Raw genomic sequence first — 22,331 nt, forward strand, 5'->3', positions numbered from 1 at the left:
GAACTGAAAAGACATGAGATTGTGAGGAAAAGAGATATGAGACTGTAGAGACAGAGGGAGTGATGTTAGCTGGAGCTCAAAGATGAGTAAATATCTTAAGATACGGTAGGGGAAGAAGTGTGCTCCAGACAGAGTGGAAGCACATACAAAGGGACAGAGGTGTGCTGGGAAGTCAGGAGAGTTCAGCTCAGGCGGCGGGCATGGCTCAGGGGGAAGCTGGAGAAGCTGAGGCAGGAGCTGGAGAGCCACTGCTTTTTTTTTTTCCCTTCCCATGCAAGACTTGGGATTGGAACCAGGTTTTAGAAAGATGACTTCAAGAGACCCTTTGGAGACATTTGGAGGAAGAAGCCAGTTAGGAGGGAGAGCCCCAGTTGCCTGGATTCACCATTCTCCCCCCATTTCCGAAAAAGAATTGTTAAGCTCCACAAGGAAAGGAGCTATTTCTCAGTATTCTTTTGTGTTCTTCAGGCTTTACTACAGTACTGTGTACATTCACTTTATCTAATCAATGGTGGTTGTTATTTTTTAGGTCAATTAAAGTACCACATTGCCTCTGGTCACTGCCGAGTACTGCATTGTAGCCTAATAGTTGAGGCTGAATGTAATTATTTAGGAGACCTGGGAAGCCAAGGAGGGACACGGCCTGTCTGGGATAACTTCTACTCTCTTGTCTTCTGGATTATTTGAGGGGCGGGATAGGATGCAGGGGGTGAACCATTTTGTATAAGAGGTACATTACGTTTGATTTAATTAATACAAACTCAACAGTTACCTAATGAGTCCTATTGTGGCCTATGCATTGGGCTATGTTTGCCACATACAGAAATACAGATGTGAGTAAGGAACAGTTCTGCCCCTGTGAGCGCACACTGGGTCCAGAAAAAAGGAAATAAACATTTTCACTTTGGTGTAATAAAAACCTGTTCACGCTAGGTGAGCCATATGAACAGAGTGTTGCGGGAAATAGAGAAGGGCGCGACAAAACAGCTCACAAGGTGGTTGTGGGGGGTTTAAAAAAGTTAATATATGTGTAAACGAAAAAATATCAGAGTCTTAAGCTCTGATTATTACTCAGCAAACAGTGCATTTCTATCGGTGTTGGGCGATCTTCTGCAGAACACGCAGCCCTCGCCTTCCAGAAGTTGCTAGTTCCCGTAAGCCTCAGACTTCTTCAGTCTGGCTGGACCAAAAACACTTTCTGCGTAGTTCTGCAGGCCTGGGGGGCAAAGGAGGCTCCCACGGCTCCAGCGACTCTGAGATTGTGGCGGCGGCTATACTCGGCAGTTTACGGCAGTGGGCGGGCCCCAAATCCCCATGTGGTCCCGACATCATTGACATGGCGGAATCCCCCATCAAACCCTCCTGGTAGTTATTTGAGAGGCGGCGGCGGCGGCGGCGGCCGGAGAAGGCGGAGGCGGCGGAGGTGGAGGCGAGCGGCGGCGGGAGCAGCGAAGGGGGCGGCAGGGCTCCTCGGGGCTGCCGGCAGGGAAGGCGTGGGCGACCCGGTGTGGGGCGCGCCCGGAGCCCCGCGTTTCAGCCCGAGGGAAGGTAAGGTGTGCAGGAACGCGAGCCTGGAGGGGACCGGGACCCCGCGCGCTGGCCGCCGGCTCCCGGCGCGCTGGAAAGCCCCCGGCCGGACGCCGAGTCCGCCAGAGTGCGTTCCCGTCCCGAGCGCGCCGGGCTTCCCGGGGAAAACTTGGCGCCAGAGTGCTGGGGCGCCCCGCGCTCGCCTGGGCACCCCGGGAACACGGGGCCCGGAGGGGGTCGGCCTCCGCTCTGGGGCCGCGTCCCACGGGGCTCCGGTCCCCCGCCCGTCCCCCCAGCTTGCCAGGGCTTGGAGGAGGGAAAGAAACGGGTAGATTCTTCTTGATGAAAAAAAAATCTGGGCAGTGGTTCCGGGCTCTCCCTCCCCCCCTCGCCCTCCCTAGCCTTCCCAGCAGATTTTGTCCGAGGAATCCGCTCCCCCTCCCGGAATCTCCGCGGCAGGAACGCTGCCCGGGAGGGGGAGGGCGGGCGGAGAGGCCGAGGAATCTTCGACGTGTCACTTTCTGAGGCTGTAGATTTCCATATGGTGGAGGGAGGAGGGCGGGCGTGCGAAGTGGGGCTGCAAGTTGGGGCTGCCTCCCCGCGCCAGGCGGGGGCGGGCCGGGACCTCCGACCCGGGGATGCTGGCGGGGAGGGTCCCGGGCCCGCAGCCCCGGGAGCTGCGCCGGCCCCCCGCCCCCGGCCGGGCCTCTCCGGGACACTCCCCGCCTCGCCGCTGGCCACCTCGGTGCGCGCCACGTCCTCCCTCCCCGTCCTGCCCCCCGGGCTCCCCCCGGGCTGGGGGCGGTAACCGGCGGCCGCGGCCGGACTCGGCGAGCCTGGCGGCTGGAAGCTCGGGCGGGGGAGCGGGGCGCGGCGGGAAGGAGCGGGCGACCCGGTGTGCGGGCCAGCGTAGCTCCGGTCAGTCGGTCACCCCGAGGGGCGCCCCGGCCGGGGGTGGGGCGGGCGGGAGGAATCCGCGCCCCGAGGCGGCCGGGAGGGGCCGCGCGGACTGTCTGGTCCCCGCGGCTGGGCGGGGGCCGGCCGGCGTGGGAAGGGCCTGTCACTCTGGGCGGAAAGTGGGGCCTCGGGCTGTGCCCGCGAACTTTCCCAGAGGGCCGGTCCCGGCGCCCCGTGGGAGCCCGAGCACCGGGGTCCCGTGTCCTTGGAGACGGGGCTGGGCCGCCCGGCGGCGCCGGGGGTGGCGAGGCTTCCCGGAGTGCGCGGTCGGAGTTGGAGCGTTCCGAATCTCAGCTCCCACCCAGCCATCCCTGACGGAGGGAGGCAATGGCATTTCATCCAGACAGTGCCGCGCGGACTTCCTTAAAAGTCACAACTTTTTATTTTCTTTTCGCTTCAGCCCAGCATTTTCTTGAAGCACAATTTGGAATTTGGCCGCGATGGGCCGACGCTGGGGCCCCAGATCCACACGTTTCTCTCTCCATCCCTCTAGGTTTCTAGTCTCCCTTCCCCTCTTCCACCCAGGCTTAATCATATTTTGGAACGGGCGAGGTCTTTTGTTGGGTGGGCACCCCCTGATTGCTTGTCTGTTTATTTTTTAATGTGCAGTTAATTTGATTTGAATTTCCTCCAGTTTCCAGGCCCTGCTAGGGAAAGCTAAAGGAGAGGGAATAAGCCACTTTTTTTTTTTTTTCATGTGGAGAGAGGTGGGGCATTGGGAAAGGGGAGGCACGGTGGTTGTGGGCAAAGAGTCAGACGGAGCAGACAGACCCGGAAGAAAAGGAATCTGCTCTGGAATAACACTTTTTTTTTGAGGCTTGAGGCCTTGGGCAAAAATGCACTGCTCTGTTCTGATTTCTACTGCCTGAGTTGCTCTTCCACTCTCAAGTTAACGCTTTGACTCTGTGGGCTTGGACAATGCCCGGGGGAAGAGGCCCGCAGCCTGGAGCAGCCAGGGCCCTGGTTTTGTGCCTTCTGTGGGGGCCCTTGATTCCCCCTCCTCGGAGGCCGGCGCTGTGGACCCAGCGTTCTGTAAATTTCCTGGCTCCCTGGGAGCAGCTGTTAAGGAGGGTAAAGTCTTCGGGCATGTTTCTGGCCCTGCAAGGGGACCTCACCCATGAGGGTAGAATTCTCACTTTGTTTAGACACTACAGGGTCACCCACAAGCTGGCTAAGAATGAGGCGTAGCTGTGAAAAAAAAAATCATTAAAAAATTGTACTTGTCTGTGCTTTTGAAGCGTTTTGGTTTAAATGTTTCTAAGAGAAAAAAAATTCCATCTGTAAAGATAGTGTTCATTTAAAAGTTGTTAAAACTGCAAGATGTCATCATGGAATAGGGGGTTGTAGCTTCTAATTACAGTATATACAGTTTCAGAAAGATATTCCGGTAACCTTTTAAGACTGACTTTATAAATAGCTCACATCAGACCATGGGCTGTATTGGAGAGCCAGTCTTCTGGGGTTTCTGGAAGAATGCTTGGGATGAATGTTAGGAAGCTCTAGGAGCCTAGGTAGTAGTTTACTCAGTAGGAGTTTGTGCCCCTTTTGCTTAAGACTTAATTTAACAGGGTAGAATTTGATGGTATCTTTAGGAGTTAACCGGAAGAATTTCTCCAACTTTTCAGTTGTAGCAACTGAGGGCCAGGGAGCAGAAGTGACTTGTGAAGGGTTGCCGTCATAAAGTCCAGTATGGGCTTATGTTAATAAAGTCCAGTATGGGCTTATGTTAATAGCTACTCATTCTTGGATGTCTCGTGTGTACTTGCATTGTGCTTTTTGTATATTATCTCATTAAAATTCTACTAACGGTCTTTCAATTTAGGTGATGTTATGGACATTTTACAGACAAGGGTGTTGAAGTTCACAGAAATTAAGTAACTTGCATAAGATGACATAGCTACCAACAGCATTATGCTGTTATTATTCTTCAGTGATGGAAATAGTTTTATGTCCATGCTGTCCAATATAGCAGCCACCAGGCACATTCGCTTTTGTGCGCTTAAAGTGTGACTAGTGGGACTGAGATGCTGCATTTTAAATTTTACTTACTTTTATTTTAAACTGCTACTTGTAGCTAGTGGTTACTGTATGGAAGATCGAAATGTAGAACTTTCTGACTCCCAAACCTATTCACATTTAACTGGTTTGTATTCCTTTTTACATCTCTTAATTCAGTTTTCTTTTCTTCCACACCACCAGAAGGTGCCTAGATGCAGCTCTTAGATAGAATTTAAATGCTGAATTAGCTGTAGCTCAATTTTGCTTTCACATTTTGAGTGGATAAAATAAGCACATTATTTTTTTTTTAAATGCTTGCGTGTCATCATAAAAACTGATGGACGAAAACTTTGAATGACACTTTCTTGTTTGATTGAAATAATTGTTGGTAGGATTTCTGGAAAGGCAGTCAGAGCTTGTTGGTTATTTTAGCGTAATGAAGGAGTATATATAGGAGGCAATAAGAAAAAAAAATGACCCCCTAATACGCTTGTTTACCTGTTCATTGGGTTGTTCTTTTCGCATGACTTCATGGGTGTCAGGTAAATAATATCGCCAAACCATCATTCACTTTTCCTTATGTAGCTGCACAGTTAATCTGAATTAAAATCATTGCTTTACTATCACAAAGAATAAAATTCAAATATAAAATACTAAACTCATCTGTGAATTGGAAAGAATATGTTTAAGATTAAAACAAAAAGCAAGAAAGATTTTTTTGGTGGCAAATGATCAAATGGTTTTCTGACTAGTGGATTTAATTTAAATCCGTTGCATTTTAGAATTTGTGTGGTAAACTGGAAGGACCTGCAACTAGGATGTACAACTGTGTATGGGGGCGTTTGGGGAGATAAAGCAGAAAAAAAAAATATATTAGAATTTGTGTGGTAGAAGTAATTTCAACAACTTTCTGATTTCACATGAAATAGTGAAAATTCCAACTTACGTCAAAGTAAGTATTCATTTATCTGGATTCCATCCATAAATATCCAACAGCTCAGTACCTTTTCTTTTTCTTTTTTGCATATTACTTTCAGGAAAAGACAAATGGTAATCTCTTTTTATTAGGATTTTTAAAGAGGTAACCTCCAGGTTCCGTATAAATATATCTGAATCTGCTATGCTTTCCATAGTTATTGCACTGCCCAGGGGTAATTGCAGCTCATGGTCCTGAGCCTCGAGCATTACATCATCCTGAACGACGTACACTAGTAAATCAGCTTTAAATGGTTGTATATTATTTTCGCGTTACGTGAATTGTGTGGCGTACTGCTCTTTGAAAATTATAAATTCACCTCTGGGTAACGCATCCGTTGATGAGACTGGTCAGATTGCTGAAACGCCCTGTTCATACCCACTCTGACCATTGGGAGCAGAGTTATTTTCAAGGAACCAGGACAAGAACCATGTTATAAATAGGATTATAGTGTTCTCGTGAGTGTGACAAATATAGGGAAGATGATTTAACTCATGATGTATGGTTCCATTTGTAGGACATCAAGGTGCTTAATACAAATGAGAGATTTACTATAATCTTAAAAGATAAAGGTGTTGAAATGACACACATGTTAGAAATTTTATACCCCTGAGGGCCACATCTGAGCATTAGTTTGAAATCAGAATATCTGTGAAGGACTTACTTTTCTTTTTAGCTGTGTGTCCTTGATAAACTTCTGAACCTCTCTTAGTCTGAGTTTCTTTATTTTAATATAAGGAGAAAATTGCCCATACCAGAGATTAGTGAGTCAGCGAATTGAAAAGTGTTTGGCAAAGCCATATATGTACTCCATAGTTCATTATATTCCGAAGTGTAAAATTGAGCTGTTCCTACGATATAACTCTGCATGTTTTCAGAGACCTCCAGATTTGTGTTTGGACAGTTTGAAAACTGATTTATTTTTTCCTTTGTGATGAGTAAATGAAGTGTCAAGCTTTAGATTGCTGTGTTTCATTTTCTCCCCTCTCATAATGGAATAGTCGGTTTGTGACCTCCTGAAAGTCGTGCTTTTCATAAGTCGTCCCAGCTCTACGTTTTTGGGGAGTTTTTCGGTAGATGTGCCCTGTAGCTGGGTGGCTTTGCTGAAGTGGCTGGGCCAGTTGGCTTGAATCAGGGTCATTCTCGAGGTGCCGGGGAAGCTTGCAGTCTCTCGGAGGAACTTGCCATATTGAATGATAGAGGCATAGGCTGCGGTCCTTCTGCCCTATCTTGGTAAGCCTATTACTTGAGCTTTCAATAATTATAGCTGAGAATGGGGGAAAAGAATCATTTTCTGTGTAGGGAAATTTTTGCAACCTACCTGTGGTTCTGCTTTGGAAATCATAATTGCCTTTTCTTGGGCAATTGCGATTTTTTTTTTCTTTATGTTAGCAAGGTTAATCCATGAATTGAGAGCTTTTTGTAGTAAGACATTTTCAAGTAAACCTTAATTCTCATACTTAGAGCTGTTGGGAATACACCTACGTAGTTGAGAAGAAGCTTTATTTGGTTTACTCTGAATGCCTTTGAATATAGGAAAATATAAGAATATGTATATATATTTGCCTTAGAATATACAGTATGGTATTGTGTGTTTTAAAAAGGCAGAGAATGCTTGAATCATTGTAGCTCAATAGAGGCAGGTTTCTGTAGAAGCCAAGTGCAGGCTCCCATGGGAGGATGACTTGATGGTTGGTACCTGAGCGCTTTGCAAGGTACATCCAAGAGGTGAGTCCCTAGTCACAAGCTTATCCAGAGGGGAGTTGTTTATGGCAGGTTTAGTGTCAAGGATCAGTTCTTGGAGACCAAAGGTATGTGGGGTGGGGGTGGGGATAGCGGATAGGGAGGTTTTTAAACCACCAGGCGTAAATCTGGTACGATAGACTATAGTGATTAGCCATTCCAAGTGGGGATGTTTCTCAATTTGAAAATGGATCAATCCTTGAATCTCTCCCCTAGCTGAGATATGCAAGTTTAGCATTCTGTAACTCCTGGATTGAATTTTGATGCCCTTGGCTGATGAGATGACCTTGGCAATACTCACTGGCAGTTTAGGCATTGCCCCCTGATAGGTTTTGTTTCTGTAATATCATTGCAACTGCTTTTCAGGTTTTAAATAACTGGAGGGAGAAGATTTTAGGGAGATCGTATGGAGCCAGAGTGAGCGTTATTTGAGATTCTAGTAAGTATCAGTGTTTGAAATGTTTCATGTATTAAATGATTATATTTGAGTTTCAAATGTAATTTTATTTCATTCACTTGTTTGTTGACCCAGAAGGCATTTATTGAGTTCTAGACTAGGTTCTTTGTTAATGGAATATTCTACTCTCTTCTGACTTCTTTTTGGCAAATGCAAGGCGTTTTTCTGTTTACTTAAGGGGTATTTTGCTCATATTTTTGGAATGTTCTGTTGAGAACTGTGTCTGCCACCAAACTCCTGGGCAGGGTGGTGGCAACTTCGGTTCTTTGCTCCTTTCTGAAATTGGAGAAACGTTAAAATTGGAGCACCTACAGGCTATATTTAAAACTAATTTTATTATTAGAATTTAAGGCTTCTGATACATTCTTGTTTTGACTCTGGAAGATGAAGATTTTTATAAATGCAACCAGTCAGAAAAATTTACTTTAAGTTGATATAATACTAACTCATAGAGTTCAATTATGAAAAGCTTTCTGTTGGAATAATTGTCTAGAAAATTGTCTTTATACATGAGCAAATGCAGTATGTTTGAGAAATAATTGAAGATTCTAAAATCCCAGGAAATAACATGATTTAATTTGTTCTTAAGAGACTCAGATTCTCCACAGCTGGAGAAAGAGGGGCTCTCTATTAAAAATAACTCCATTGTTCTGGATGTAACTAATTAGGAATTTGCAATTATCCAGGCAAGTGTAGGATAAAGTTTGGTTTCCTATTCTATATGAAAGGGTTTAACTGTAACAGAAATTTAAGTAGATCATAAGGGGAATATTTGCCTAATTAGGAGAACTAACCACTTTTAAGCACCTTGGAAAAATCAATTTACTTAAAAGCAATGTAAAACTGCATTATGGATTGAAGCTGTTCTACTGCTGGGCTTTTCATGGAGATGCAAGCGCTCTTGGAAGTCGTTGGACCACCATGAAATAAATGTTGATTTACTCAGTGCTGTCACATGAAGTAGGAACAGTTTACCAGCAAGAGTTAGAACTACATTTTTGTTTGCGAAATCAATCACAACAATAAGCAAATATCCACTTCCCCATCTCACCCCATCCCACCAATAGACTCCAGCTATGCCTGTTGATTTGTTTTGGAGGTTTGCTCTTGCTGTTTGTTCTGCCACTTGTTGATTTCTTTTGTCACTTGTAAGCACCTGATGGCAGAGCTGTGAGAGCAGGTGTTAAAGGTTTAAGAAAATCATTATTGCTTTCAGCTGCCCATCTCCTGCCTCTGCGTTTGGGCCAAGTTGTGGAAAGTCCTGCGAATAGTATTTAGATAAGCTCATTCTGCATCTTCCTCCTCTACTTTTACTAAAGCAAGACCTTCCTGGGCAGCTGACTTCCAGGTACTGTGTGAACTGACAGGTAAGAAGAGTACATTTCTTTTAAAATATCTCAGGATATTTACATCCAGTTACTCAAGACATGAGGTTTTCTTGTATGTGACATTTTAGGGGTCAGATTAACCAGTTTTTGTAGTGCGAATTGTACATTCAGGATACTTACTGTATTTTTAGGATATTATGCTCCTTTTTCTTTTATATTTTAAAGGTTTTTTTTTTTAATACAAGCTATGCCTTCTATTAAGTTGTTTAAGAGGAAAAGGCTAAAAGTGTTTAGATATTGCTGTTTCTGATTTTTCTATTGTGGTTTTTCTTTGGAAAAATAATTCTGATTTAGAGTAATAGAGTTAAACATTCTGAACTAGAGAATCAGAAAATATTTAAAAGTATATTGAATTAGAACCCTCGTGTATCTCTGCTGGGAACATAAAAAGGTACAGCTACTGTGGAAAACAGTTTTTCAGTTCCTTGATAAATTAAAAGTAGAATTACCTAGCAATTCCATTCCTCGATATACCCCAAATAATTGAAAGCAGAGACTCAAACCCATCCTTGTACACCAGTGTTTATAGCAGCATTATTTAGAATATCCAAAAGATGGAAACAACCCAAGTGTCCATTCACAGATGAATGGATTAAGAAAATGTGGTATATACATACAGTGGAGTATTACCTGACCATAAAAAGGAATGAAATTCTTGTACATGCTACAACGTGGATGAACCTTGAAAACATTCTGCTAAGCAAAATAAACCAGACACAAAAGGACAAATATTGTATGTTTCCACTTACATGGGGTGCCTAGATTAAATTCTTAGAGATGGAAAGTGGAATAGAGATGACCAGGGGCTGGGGAGAGGGAGGAATGGGAGTTATGGTTAGTGGGTACCGAGTTTCTGTTTGGGATGGTGAAAAAGTTCTGGGCATGAACAGTGGTGATGGCTGCACAACATTGTAAATGTACTGAATGCGCTGAATTGTACACTTAAAAATGGTTAAACGGTAGATGTTTTGTTCTGTACATTTTACCACAATAAAAAGAATGAAAAAAATCTTGAAGGAGATTTATTCCACGTGATCTGTTTGCCCCTGTTTCCTCCCGCTTGGTCTGCTCCATGCTGGTAGGTAGATTTTGCTTTTTTTTTTCCTCTTCCTCCTCTTGCAGTGTCAAGGGAGAGTCTCCTAGGCCATTTTTGGAGATCAGAGTTTACTTATTTCATTAACTGACTTGAATTTAAGAGGAAGCTATTTAAAATTAGTAGATCTCTGGAGGGAAAAAAAGACATTTTAATATTTAGATGAACCAGATAGTTATTAATATCCTCAGACCGTCCAGGCACAGACAGGTAAAGTAATCCGTGCTGAATTTCACTTCGAGTTATCTAGAAACCAGGGAGTAGGAAGTTCAATTCGATCTGTCGTATTTTCTAACCTATAAACATTTTATTCAATTTTGACGTCTTCAGTATTGTAGGAGAAATTTTGATTTCCACTTAGAGAAATGGTCTGTCATCTCAGTTAGCACTCATGTTGGAAATGCATTAGGTGCTAACATTCTTCAATTCCTTAGACTAAAATCTGTTGGAAGGGGATGGAGTGAAAGAAAGAAAGTGTGAAGTGTTGTTTTATTCACCTGAACTTGTCTCTAACGTCTAATGATTTCGAGGGTATGATGCTACTTCGTGTGTATGCATGCTTTGCTTTCTCTATGGGTGTATTTTCTTTGCTGTATATGTAAATGGTTTTCATATCATATCGGGCCATGTTTGTGGCCTACTAATTATTCTAGTGGTAGGATCCTTACCAACTGATATCAAAAGACACTGAGAGTCACTGTCTCTTTATATCTAGTAGAGATATGAAGAATTACGACATCATGTTCACAGAGTGCTCCTCATTGATTTTTGGCCTCCTTGAAAGAAAAGAATGTCCCATTCTGTTTTGCATATCTCCATTTTGTTCCAGAGCCACTGTTTTAGGTAATTTATCATTTTCTTTAAATTCTTCTAGTACTTTATACTTTTTGGACACTTGTCCTATTCAGTGTTGTCTAATTGTCTCCTTGTCACTTTTACTTGAGTGTGGGGGTGATTTCTGATGTAACTTAGGGTCTTTTGTGGTGAGTGTGCAGTAAATGTTCATTGGATGGATGGATAGATGGATGAATTCCTAGGCTGAATGTGCCATTTAAACTTAGTACCTCTCCTCAGGCCCCTAGTCATTATTTCTTCTACTGGAGTTGATCTCTTTGAAGCATGAGCCATGTCGTAGACATTTTTGTGTTTCCACAGTTTTCTTGAGCTTTTTTTTCCCCTCATGGTAGGGGTCTAATAAATGTTAAATAAATTAAAACAAAGGCATGAGTCACTTTTAGTGCAAACTAAGCTTTTCATTTATTGCTATTTTAAGAAATGAAAGTTCTCCAGAGAGTACCTGGACTTTTTTGTCTATATTAGGTTGCTAATTACTTTTGAAAATTTGATCAAATAGCTTCTATTTCTGTTCCCTAAAAACGTGGCCCTCCATTCTGTATATTTTACTTGTCTGTTGGAGTCAGTTTGGGAATTATAAATTAAGAAAATTATTTTTTGAAAAAGGTAACCTCTCAGAGATTTGTGATAGTTTAAAATGATCTTTTTAGGGGCCAGCCCGGCACGTTCCACTTCGGCAGCCCGGGGTTCACTGGTTCGGATCCTGGGTGCGGACATGGCACTGCCTGGCACACCATGCTGTGGTAGGAATCCCACATATAAAGTAGAGGAAGATGGGCACGGATGTTAGCTCACGGCCAGTCTTCCTCAGCAAAAAGAGGAGGATTGGCAGCAGTTAGCTCAGGGCTAATCTTCTTCTTCTTCAAAGAAAATCTTTTTATGGGGAAATTCTAGAAGGGAGACATTAGGGAACAGAAAAAAACCAAACTGTGCCTTGCTAAGATGTTGGGGGCCCAGCTGAGAGAGCTGATTCTTCTAGACTAGTGGTGGCCAGAGTACTTAGTGCTGACCTAAGCCATGGAGAAAGGGTCAAAGAGCATGTCATGGAAACCTGAGGAGAAGTCCTCAGCTATTCAGAGGTGGAGTTAAAGCGTGCTTGAGAAGAGGAGCCTCTCCTGGAGCATTATAGATAGCGGTGTGTCGGGGAGGGGGAGGGAGAATGGCGCCCTTGTTCGTTATGTCTGTGGTGGGATCTGGAAAGGTTTATGAAGTGTTGCAGGTGAAGGATATGGTCAGACAAGTTTGGGAAACCCAGGCTTGGGAAATCGGCACTCTTGGTATTCTGTCCTTTCAAGGTTTTTGACTTGATGGCTGGAAAGAAATGAGGCCGGAGGAGCATTGAGACCAGAGGACTCCAGTTAGGAACCAGGACATAATTGTAGGGTTCCTCAGAAGGATTTTGTCACCATATTCTTTGGGGTAAAATGATAGCCAGTTCTTGGCAGTTTTATATAGAAATGAGGACACTTGTCATTTGTGCACTAAACTTCCAAACACTCTGACCACAAGTCAGATGTCAAATATAATAGTGACCGGTAATTGTTGAGCACTTTCCCCATGCCAGGCCCTAACATATATATTTATTCCATATTCATTAAACCAACTCAGGAAGGTGGATATTGTTTTTCTAGTACCCACAGCAGAAGCTGGTGCATACCAGGTGCCCTATAAATGTTTGTTGAGTGAACTAAGATTAGAAGACATACTCAAAAGGAACTCTTTTCAGCTGTATCACATGGCTTCTCAGTAGTTCACGTTAAATATCTTATTTCCGTCTTCAAACATGGAACAGTGTCTTTTGTGTTCCCAGGTAGCTTAGACGAATGCCTTCTATGTGTTCAACCTGTCTATGGCCTAGAAACTTAAAATTTATTTTTGAAATAATAATATTCTGGACGTCTCCCAAGAGGGGGATTTTTCCTAGATTGTTTTCTGTAATAGCAACTTAACCGTACAATGAGAGAAACCAGAGAATAGGAGTATACTTCATAGAAGGTGATATGTAAGAAACTCAGTATAGTGAATGGGAACAATCTAGAACAGTTGGTTAAGAAATGGTGGTGAAGTTTTACCATATTCAGACATTTGGAAAACTGTATGAAAGAGAGTCCTTTTCACTCAGAGGGAAACTCAGTTTTGTTCATCTTTCATCCCTCTCCTCAATGCCTTTCTTTTAAGTTAATTTATATGGAGTAAGATCCCGTACTTATAATTTGCACCTGGAAAAGCAAGTCCTCCTGTTCCTAATAGTAACCCTTTCTCTCCTTTTAAGGTTAATATTTTGTGGTGTTTGGGTTGCACCAGAGGCAGCCACAGGGATGGGAAGAGCGCGGAGCTGACCAGAGCGTGCCTCATCTCCGCGAGCTCAAAGAGCAGCTCCTGTGGTTCATAAAAGGTGACCTCAGGATTCAGAGGAGCCCTGTGCTTTCCCAGACGGCCCAGGCTAAACCTGGGGAGCTGGCAACCCTAAATGCTTCCTTTGTTAGAAATCATTTAGCTCTCTACTCCATCTTTAGAAAGTGAGTTCACTGAAGGTGAGTTAAGGACAAGGCTCTGAAGTGGGACCTGACTGACTGTCTTTCCCTGTGTGTGTGGGGCGGTGTGGATGGTGAGACTAATAAAGATGCAGCCCCTGAGGCTAGTTCCCTAAAAACTGTTGCTGCTTTGCAGAGATGCTCCTCATGGTCCAGAAGGAGCTGTATGCTCTGGGGATTGTGTCTCTCCAGAATGGTGAGGACTCTTAGAACCACCTTCCGTTGTTACCCAAAACTTCTACCCACGAGGGAGGCTATAAATGGTAACCGTCTGTGAACAGGCGGCACCCCAGAGAGGTGCCCCTCAACGCTGGGCCACCCGTGGGCCCCCCTCGGGGTGCAGTGGGGGCTGCGAAGCTGTTGGCTTTTCCCGGCTTCAGGACTTGCTGGTGGCAGTCCTCAGGATGCAGGTTACCATAGGCTCGAACTACCTTTTAAGGGTACTTAATTAAAAAAAAAATCTATTTTACACCCTAAGATGTAAAGAAAACTGTTTTAAGCATTTATTATAAAAAAACCAAACTATGTTTTAATTTTAGGATTTGGGCTTTTTGTTTACTTCTGTTTATTTTAAATTGCTCTTCTTTTTAACCCTTCACACACTTTCACCACCATCACCTAAAGGTGGAGATTTCTTTAATTTCAGATAAGGGACACTAAAACTTGCCCCTGTGTGTACACTCATGTTTAAGGAAATTATAAAATCAGTAGTTTTGAGCCTCTTAGGAAAGAAGTAAGTTCAATTTTAGAAAGGCTGTCTTTTTTTTTTTTTTTTAAAGAGATATGGGAGGAGGGAAAAGAAATGGATCATTTTTAAGGCTTATATTTTATTTCAGGCTTTAATTAGCAACAGATATCTTAATTTACCATAATTTCTTTATTAATAGAGAAACAGTAATTTCCAGGTTTATTTGATTTTGATGTGTTTTAGTCCTCTCTGATGACTGTTCTGGAGCTGTAACTGGATCTTAATGGGACCTGTGACAATCTGAATAATTTTGAAATAGAGGTTTTTAGATTTTGCCATTTGCTTGTTATATTCAATTTAAACTTGAAAACAATGTCACTTCCTGTTTATGTCTCACTTTCCAGTTCTCTTAAATTAGTTCAGTGTTCTCAGGAGTTTGTTCAAACCTATCAGGTGATAGTAGTTGGCTCAAAAGAGAAAGCATTGAGGATTCAAATAAATCTCTCGACTGGATTACCTTCAGCTTCATTTCATTTGGAGTAATTTTGGGCTGCAGGTGTTTGCTTTTGAGTTGTACAAGTTTTCCTTCCTTGCCTTTGTGAGGAGTAGGGACTGTAGGAGTGAGTGGAGGAGAGCAGGCCAGCCTGTAGGAAGGATGTCGCCCCGACGAAGGTGAGCGAGTTTGTTCCTATCATGTTTCACGTGGGATGATAAGTTTTCCAAATTCTAGTTTCCACTGAGTCATCCGTGAGTTCAACAGAGGGACAATGCTAGTCTGCCGTCAGATGTTCTGCTTGGCAGATTAAGGAAGAACCTTTTTTTTTCTTTTAAGTGTATTGTATTTGTAGATCTGAAATAAGTTTCCGTCTTAGCCAAGATGTAACTTCCATAGCATTTTTCATGAAAAAGCCTAGAGTGATTTTCTAGAAAGTTTAATTGTAAGATATGTTAGATTAAAAAGAAACATCTCATTCTCATTTGGAATTCTTTAGCCCTTTGTCTGTAAATAATAGCAGATTATCACATACAGTTTTCATATTTGGGGGGCCACGGGAAACTACTCACTTACCTTGGAAGTAATATTTTTGGTAAGAAAGTAAATCCTTAATCATTATTTTAGTGGAATGATCAAGCCCATGTGCTCTGGAGAAGGACCTGAGATTGAGACCCCACTGTGCAGATGTCTGACTCTGTCTTTGGTTAAGTTACTGAGTCTCGGTGGCTTTGTCTCTTAAAAGGCATTCTTAGGCCTGTGTGGCTCAGCGTAGTGCTTAGCAAGTGATAGCTGCTCTTTTATTATTTTGTTTTACTCCCTGACTACAGACACATTTACTTGTTGTTCTTCTTAATGGGAGGATAGTTATTTCAAACATTTCCCAGTTACTTTAAAAGTGTGTCTGAACGCTAACCATGACTTTTCTTGTGGCCTTGCCACTGACTCCTTGAGTGTCCTTGTTCAAGTGACAGCTTTGCAGCTCATCTCTGAAGTCAGACTTGAGCTGATCGCCTTCGTAAGGTAGTCTGGGCATAAAATAATACGTGTAAGAAGCACTTTGGGTGGGGAAAAAAAGCATGTCTGAATGCCAAGCAGTCCTTAATTATTACAAGTGCGCCTTCTACCAATATTTCTCTTCTTCCCTGCCCCCTCAAAGAGAGGTTGTCCCTTTTTAAGTAGATATATGACAGCTCTGCTTCCTCTCCTGTCTGGGATCAAAGGAAAGTTGTAATAAAGGAGAGTCACTCCCTCCCATTCCCTCTCCCTTTTTTGTGGATGTTGTTCTAACTGATTTTAAGAGAGAAGATCAGGCCTTGACGTTAGTGGGCGAAACCACAGGGCTCCCAAGACCTGCCTTTCATCTCTGGGTCACCACCTTAGATGGCGTCTTCATCTCTATGATGGTGTAAAGATGCCGCTGCTGGGGCTCAGCACACTGCAGGTTAAGATCTTCACATATTTCTAGAAAACTTAGCCACCTTTGCTGCTCATTTCTGTTTGGCTGCTCATCTCTTTAGAATGACGTAGAACGTCTGGCGGAGGTGTCCATGAGGAGAATAGTTTCCTCTGCTTCGGCTGTGCCTAAATCTCACCGAGTTCTTGTACGTTAGAAGCCTAGCTCCAAAGAAGTAAAAGAGAAGAAAAACAAAACTGAATTTTAGCTGGTTGTTTACTGGCAGGGTTGTTCTAGACATAAACACAGTTGAATGGAAAGGATAATAGGGATTGGAGCCTGTCTTGTCCATGAGAGTGAATAAGCCTGTGTTAGACCTTAATGTTGGAGAAAAAAATAACATTCACCTTTTTTTAAAACAAAACAAAACAAAAACGCAAACCAGACGGTCAGTGCAGGCTATCTGGTGAAAATTAAAGGTCAGTTTCTTCAGTGTCCGCACTCGGTGCATGCCTTGGGCCATGTTAATAATGGCAATCCTATTATTTTCTTGCAGTAGGCAGGAAATGCTGTCTACACCCATTAGATTTGTTTGAGTGGCCCCTGGCTGGAAATGAAGAAAATTTAATTTTCTAACTTGCAGGGAGAAAAAAAATCAGAGTCCTGCATAGAGGTTGATTCTTGGGCTGGAATAAGAACAGGGTCATTTACAAAGGCTCCATGTCCTTAATCTCGATTATAGGGACATTTGGCCCTTCTCCACAGTGAAATCATGAATGGACTTATACGCGAGTTAGGTGTGTGGAAAACCTTTCTGAATATTGTCAGAACTAGCTCGTTTGGACTTTATACCACGTTTGCAAAATGCCTACTTCCTCACATATCCCACTGGCTGCCGGAAACGTGCTTGAAGGAAGGCTTTGTCACTGTTTTCTCTCAGAAGATTAATTTGCTTTTCAAAAGCAACATTCATGTTGAAGAAAATCTGTATATTCATTAGGGCAGTCAATTACTTTGTGGTTTCAATAACAAGAAGAAAAAATTGCTATTAGTTAATGTTACAGAGAAAATATGTGAGCCTGTCCTTTGACATCGTAATCATACTGGCTGAGTTACATTTCCTAATCTCATGAGTCACTTGGTTTCCACTACTTCTTTTGTGTCCTTTGTTTAAAAATGAGATCTTTTAAAAAGTGATTTTTTTTAAAGCAAGTTGATATCCCCCCATATATTTACTTTTTTTTAAGAAGGCAAAAAATCTTTATTGCTATTTTGATATTTGATTTATTGGGACATTCTATTACAGATTTTCAGTTGGTATATAATTCATTCTTCTGAGACACTCCATATCTATCAGATTTTCCCATGAAATACGTAATGCGAGTAGAATCTTCAGTTGAAGGGTCTTGCTTAGGGGCTGGCCTGGTGGTGTAGTGGTTAAGTTTGTGTGCTCTGTTTTGGTGGCCCAGGGTTGGCACATTCGGATCCTGGGCGTGGACCTAGCACTGCTCATCAAGCCATGCTGTGGCAGTGTCCCACATAAAATAGTGGAAGATGGGCACAGGTGTTAGCTCAGCAACGCTCTTCCTCAAGCAAAAAGAGGAAGATTGGCAACAGATGTTAACTCAGGGCCAATCTTCCTCAAGCACACATGAAAATAATAAAAAATAAAATAAAATCATAGGAGTAGCTAGGACTAGAAGAAGCAGTTTCTGTCTTTGTGTCCAGAGGCAGTAAAAGAAATCAGCCTATTTTAATTGACTTGGAGTTCATGTCGAACAGAGCCTCCTGTGTTAGCAGCATAATTTCAGGTCATTATATTCATTTTGCATTGACTGTATACCTAGAGCTTTTTCTTTGCTTCCTGAAATGATATATTGGAAAGGAGTTTCCAACATCTTCATAGGAAAGAATGATGAACCAACAGAGTTTTTATGAAGATTGTCCTTTCTCTTTAACTTAATTCCTAAAACCTTTAGCATTTTGTCTGTAGTGCTGACCGTTTTGCTTCTAACAGTTTGCTTCCACTTGTCATCAATATGAACAACTTTTTTTGCTGAGGAAGATTAGCCCTGAGCTAACATCTGTTGCCAGTCTTCCTCTTCTTTTTGCTTGAGAAGATCAACTCTGAGCTAACCTCTGTGCCATTCTTCCTCTGTTTTGTATGTGGGTTGCAGTCCCAGCATGGCCGACGAGTGGTGCAGGTCCCTGCTGGGGATCCGAACCTGGGCCGCCAAAGTGGAACGTGCCGAACTTAACCACTACGCCGTGGGGCCGGCTCCTGAACATTTTTTATAGCATTTATTTTCCTCATTTATTTGTCACTATCAGGACTTAGAAGAAGAAGCAAAGCATGAGATTCTTGACTTTCATAGGAACTGTAGTATTTTAACTGTATTATATGTGTATTTTGTTTTATTTATTTACTTTTTTGAGGAAGATTAAGACCTGAGCTAACTACTGCCAGTCCTCCTCTTTTTTGCTGAGGAAGCCTGGGCCTGAGCTAACATCTGTGCCCATCTTCTTCTACTTTATATGTGGGATGCCTACCACAGCATGGTGTTCCAAGCGGTGCCATGCCCGCACCCGGATCCGAACTGGCAAACCCTGGGCCGCTGAGAAGTGGAATGTGCGAACTTAACTGCTGCGCCACCAGGCCAGTCCCTATATGTGTGTTTTGTAAAATGCATTTTGGTGATAGTACATGACATAGTACACAGCTGGGAGGACATTTTTTGAATCCAAATTTCTATTTGATTTATAAAAGAAATGGGGCTTTCTAGTTGCCTTTTCCATAGTGTAAGGCAACCATCCTAGTAGTTTTTTCGACACCAGTTAGTCCTCCTCAGTACTCCTGACACTAATTTTACCCCATAGTGTTGAGAATTTGAAACACATATAAAAACAAAATTAAAGGGCTTTGGAAAATTTCGTGTGATAATCAGAGAGTGTTTGGGTGTCAGACCTTTTGATCTGGAAAGTTTTTTTCTTGATTGGGAATTTAGGTTTGAAATGGACATATGGATTATTAACTGACTAGCTGAAATCTGTTATAGATTATCTAACTTGTTTGAAATATAACTGGTGTATTTAAGTTTGGCAAGAAATCGGCATAGATACAAGTTAGGCATTATTATTTATTTTTCTTAGTAACGCAATTCCTGTTTTGCCCTGGAAAAGTAATCATTGAAAACATTACACCTGATAGCCTGTACAAACTTGCTTAACCTTTAGTGTAATGATATTTTTTCCAGGATGTTGACCGGATGATTGCGTGTAAGGATGTTTATCCATAGTCCGGTGAATTAAAACTTCTAGACACATAGAGGGCGTGGATCACTTGTTCCTAGCACTGTTCTGTTGAATTTTGAAATGTTTCAAGCCAATTGGGCATGTTTTGACCTAAATCTTCTAGCCTTCAGCTTTGGGGAATACGTATTCGGATTTGCAAGAATGTGAAGATTTTGCCAGGTAGCCCATTCCTATTAGCTGTGAGAGGTCTTGGGCCTCACTTGACTAGTGTTTATTAAATACTTATTTTTTGCAGAATGTGCTTCCATCGATCGTGAAGAGAGGACTCATAGTAAACAGTGAACCCTCGTAGGGAAGCAGTTGACACTTAGTTCTCTAATGTTCTTTCTTAGGATGCTTATGGCTCTATCTTGTAGTGAACCTCTGAATAAGTTTCAATAATAAAAGATGGTGGATTTTAATTGGAAATGATAGATTCTTCTTTTAGGTGTCAGTCAGTCCCATCTCTGGGGTTGGCAGTGGTTGGGCTATGTTCACATTTGTAGGTGGCCTTCAGGTGAAAATTGGTGGTGGTGGAGGACAGGCAGAGGATAAGGCACATTTATGAGTTGGACCCATGACCAGGCTTTCCTCTGTGTCCCCTAGGTCGTGAGGCTGATGACCCACTGTGGTGAGAGAAAACGCGAGGAGCCTACTCCATACTTCCAAAGGCGAAATGAGAAGTAGAAGATTGTAGGAATCAGTGGGTTATTGAACCAGGACCTGAAGCTTAGAGAGCCTACAGTTCAATCAGTAGTAGCAGTTGTTTGAGTCTAACTGTAAAGATGTAGCAAGGAAAGGAACAGGGAGACTTCTAATTCCTCTTTGTCTTTCCCGCTAATGCAGTCATCTGTTGCTTAAAGATGGGGATACATTCTGAGAAATGCATCATGTGTCGTTAGGTGATTTCGTCATTCTGTGAACGTCATAGAGTATACTTACACAGATCTAGATGATATAGCCTACTACTGATCCACACTGTATGCTGCTAATCTTACGGGACCACCATTATGTAGGCGGTTTATTTGGTGTATGACTGCATAGAAATTCCTCTAGGGCAGGGACCATGTCTTTCCTTTTCTCTCTTTATACAGTGCCTGGCAAACAGTAAGTGCTCAGTGTTTATTGAGTAAGTGACTTAATGACGGAGCCAGACATAATGTTGTTGTGACACTGAGATACCATGTGTTTGAACTAGGAGAAAACCTTGATTTTAATTTTAAAGCTATGTTCCAATTCTAATTCTTGGAAATACGTGAAATTTTTGATTTAAAATAACTGAGATGCGTGAAAATATGTGAAGATTGAAAGATTTTTGGTGTTCATTAGTAGTCACAAACTATTGGTCTTGCCAATAACAGAAACCCACTCAGAGTAGCTTAAGCAAAAAAGGGTTGGATTCGTTGCACAGGAAATGAGGGCAGTGTCTCTGGATCTCGTGAGGTCTTGGACCCAGCCCTGGGAAGTCATTGGGAGCCGAGGTTGCTTTTCTTCCTCTTTCTCCTTCCTTTTTTCTTTTTACTTCTTCTTCTGTAGAGTCGGTCATATATGAATGCTGGGTGCTTCTAAACTCATAAAGCTTTATCAGTTTTTGTTTTTTCCTTCCAAAATGGCAGAGTCTACACATTACTTTTTAATAATGAATTGAAGGTAGAGATGGTAGATGTATTATCTTAGAGTCATTTTGGAGCAAATTCCTTTTCCAGTGTGTCATTTATAGTGTATTTGTGGGAGGAAAGTTCTATGAAGAAAGAATGACCACTGTTCAACAAAATAATGATAATCTGTATTTTCCTGTTCCTTGTTTCTTTAACATGAACTGCAGTGAGACATGACCAGGTTGATTTCTTCCCTTAAATCATCTCAGAAACTGTGCCCAGTCCATTAATTGCTTTGTTCAGTGGGCAGGAAATGGTTATGTTTGTACAAGTTGCACAATCTTAACTAAGTCGGAGCAAGGAACCAAAGAGGTCTCTGATCTTTTTTTTTTTTCTATAGAATTAACTATTTGGGTTCCACAAACTTACGCATGATGCGCGAACCGGGTTAATTTCTTTTACTTATCAGAATGACTGTGTGTTTAGGGATACTGAGAAAAGTGGTTGCATGAGATGATCATGCTCGTAGTGAGGTTAAGTCTGCAGTTTCACTTCCTTCTTAACAGCAGTTTCTTATGTATGCAATAAAGGAGATGGCCTGAAGCTGGTGCGCTCCTGTCTTGCCAAGAAGAGTCAGTCCCTGCTAGCTCCCTCCCCTACCCCCCTTGCAGGCTGTTTGTACATTTATTCTTTTTATTTCCTGGGGTTGGCAGGTTGCCTCCTTCTCTCCCACCCTTCACCTGTGCCTCTGATACCTGTCTCTAGTATCCCAATCGTCTGCTACTTTTCTCCTTTCTGAAAGTGGGATTTTTCTCTTTATCTTGATTTGATGATTCTTGAAGCATAATGATTAGCATTTTGCAATTTAAGCCGAGCTGATTTTATGTATAGTATTTCTAGATACTGTTCTGACTCTGCCTAACTGTTCATTCATTCTCTTCTCATTTTGACTTCTATTAATTATTTCGTGAAGCCTGCATATCACTGAGAGAAAATCCAGTCTTAAGTAAGTGACTAACAGAGGTCAAAGCGAGAGGACAGTGAATGAAGAATTAAGTGACTTTAGACAGAGCTAGAACGTCGTTTCCCTCTTTGAAACATTAGCTTTCGGGGACTCCTTGGAAAGAAGGAGAATTGCTACACGAGCAGGTGCCGCAAAATCCTGGTTACTCATAGAGCGTTAAGATTTCTCTTCTGAGTGATCCGTGGCCATTCCTTCTTTCCTTGTATCTTTTGCTCCCTTTCTTGTTAAATACTTTGGAAGCGAGTCTGGATTTTTGTATATTTTCCCCATTTTTCTTCAAATGTTCCATAGTTCCCTAAAATTAGATAGCATT

At 42.4% G+C, this 22,331-nt stretch overlaps 1 protein-coding gene across 10 annotated transcripts in view; it reads left to right on the plus strand.

Annotated features, from left to right (window-relative positions):
• Nucleotides 1-1,409: 1,409 nt before the first annotated feature.
• The window catches only part of FNDC3B (fibronectin type III domain containing 3B), a 357,265-nt gene continuing 336,343 nt past the window's right edge, over nt 1,410-22,331 (plus strand). For 4 of the 10 annotated variants that reach the window (XM_070583136.1, XM_070583131.1, XM_008512875.2 and 1 more), the window contains exon 1: nt 1,410-1,548. The gene's annotated coding sequence lies outside the window, so the exon portion shown is untranslated. Of the gene's footprint in view, nt 1,549-2,185; nt 2,273-2,308; nt 2,446-22,331 lie in introns of those variants that run through there. The other 6 variants (XM_070583137.1, XM_070583135.1, XM_070583134.1 and 3 more) reach the window with 4 other exon arrangements.

Source organism: Equus przewalskii, chromosome 18 (assembly GCF_037783145.1).
Source record: "Equus przewalskii isolate Varuska chromosome 18, EquPr2, whole genome shotgun sequence".
In the NCBI taxonomy this organism is placed as follows: domain Eukaryota; kingdom Metazoa; phylum Chordata; class Mammalia; order Perissodactyla; family Equidae; genus Equus; species Equus przewalskii.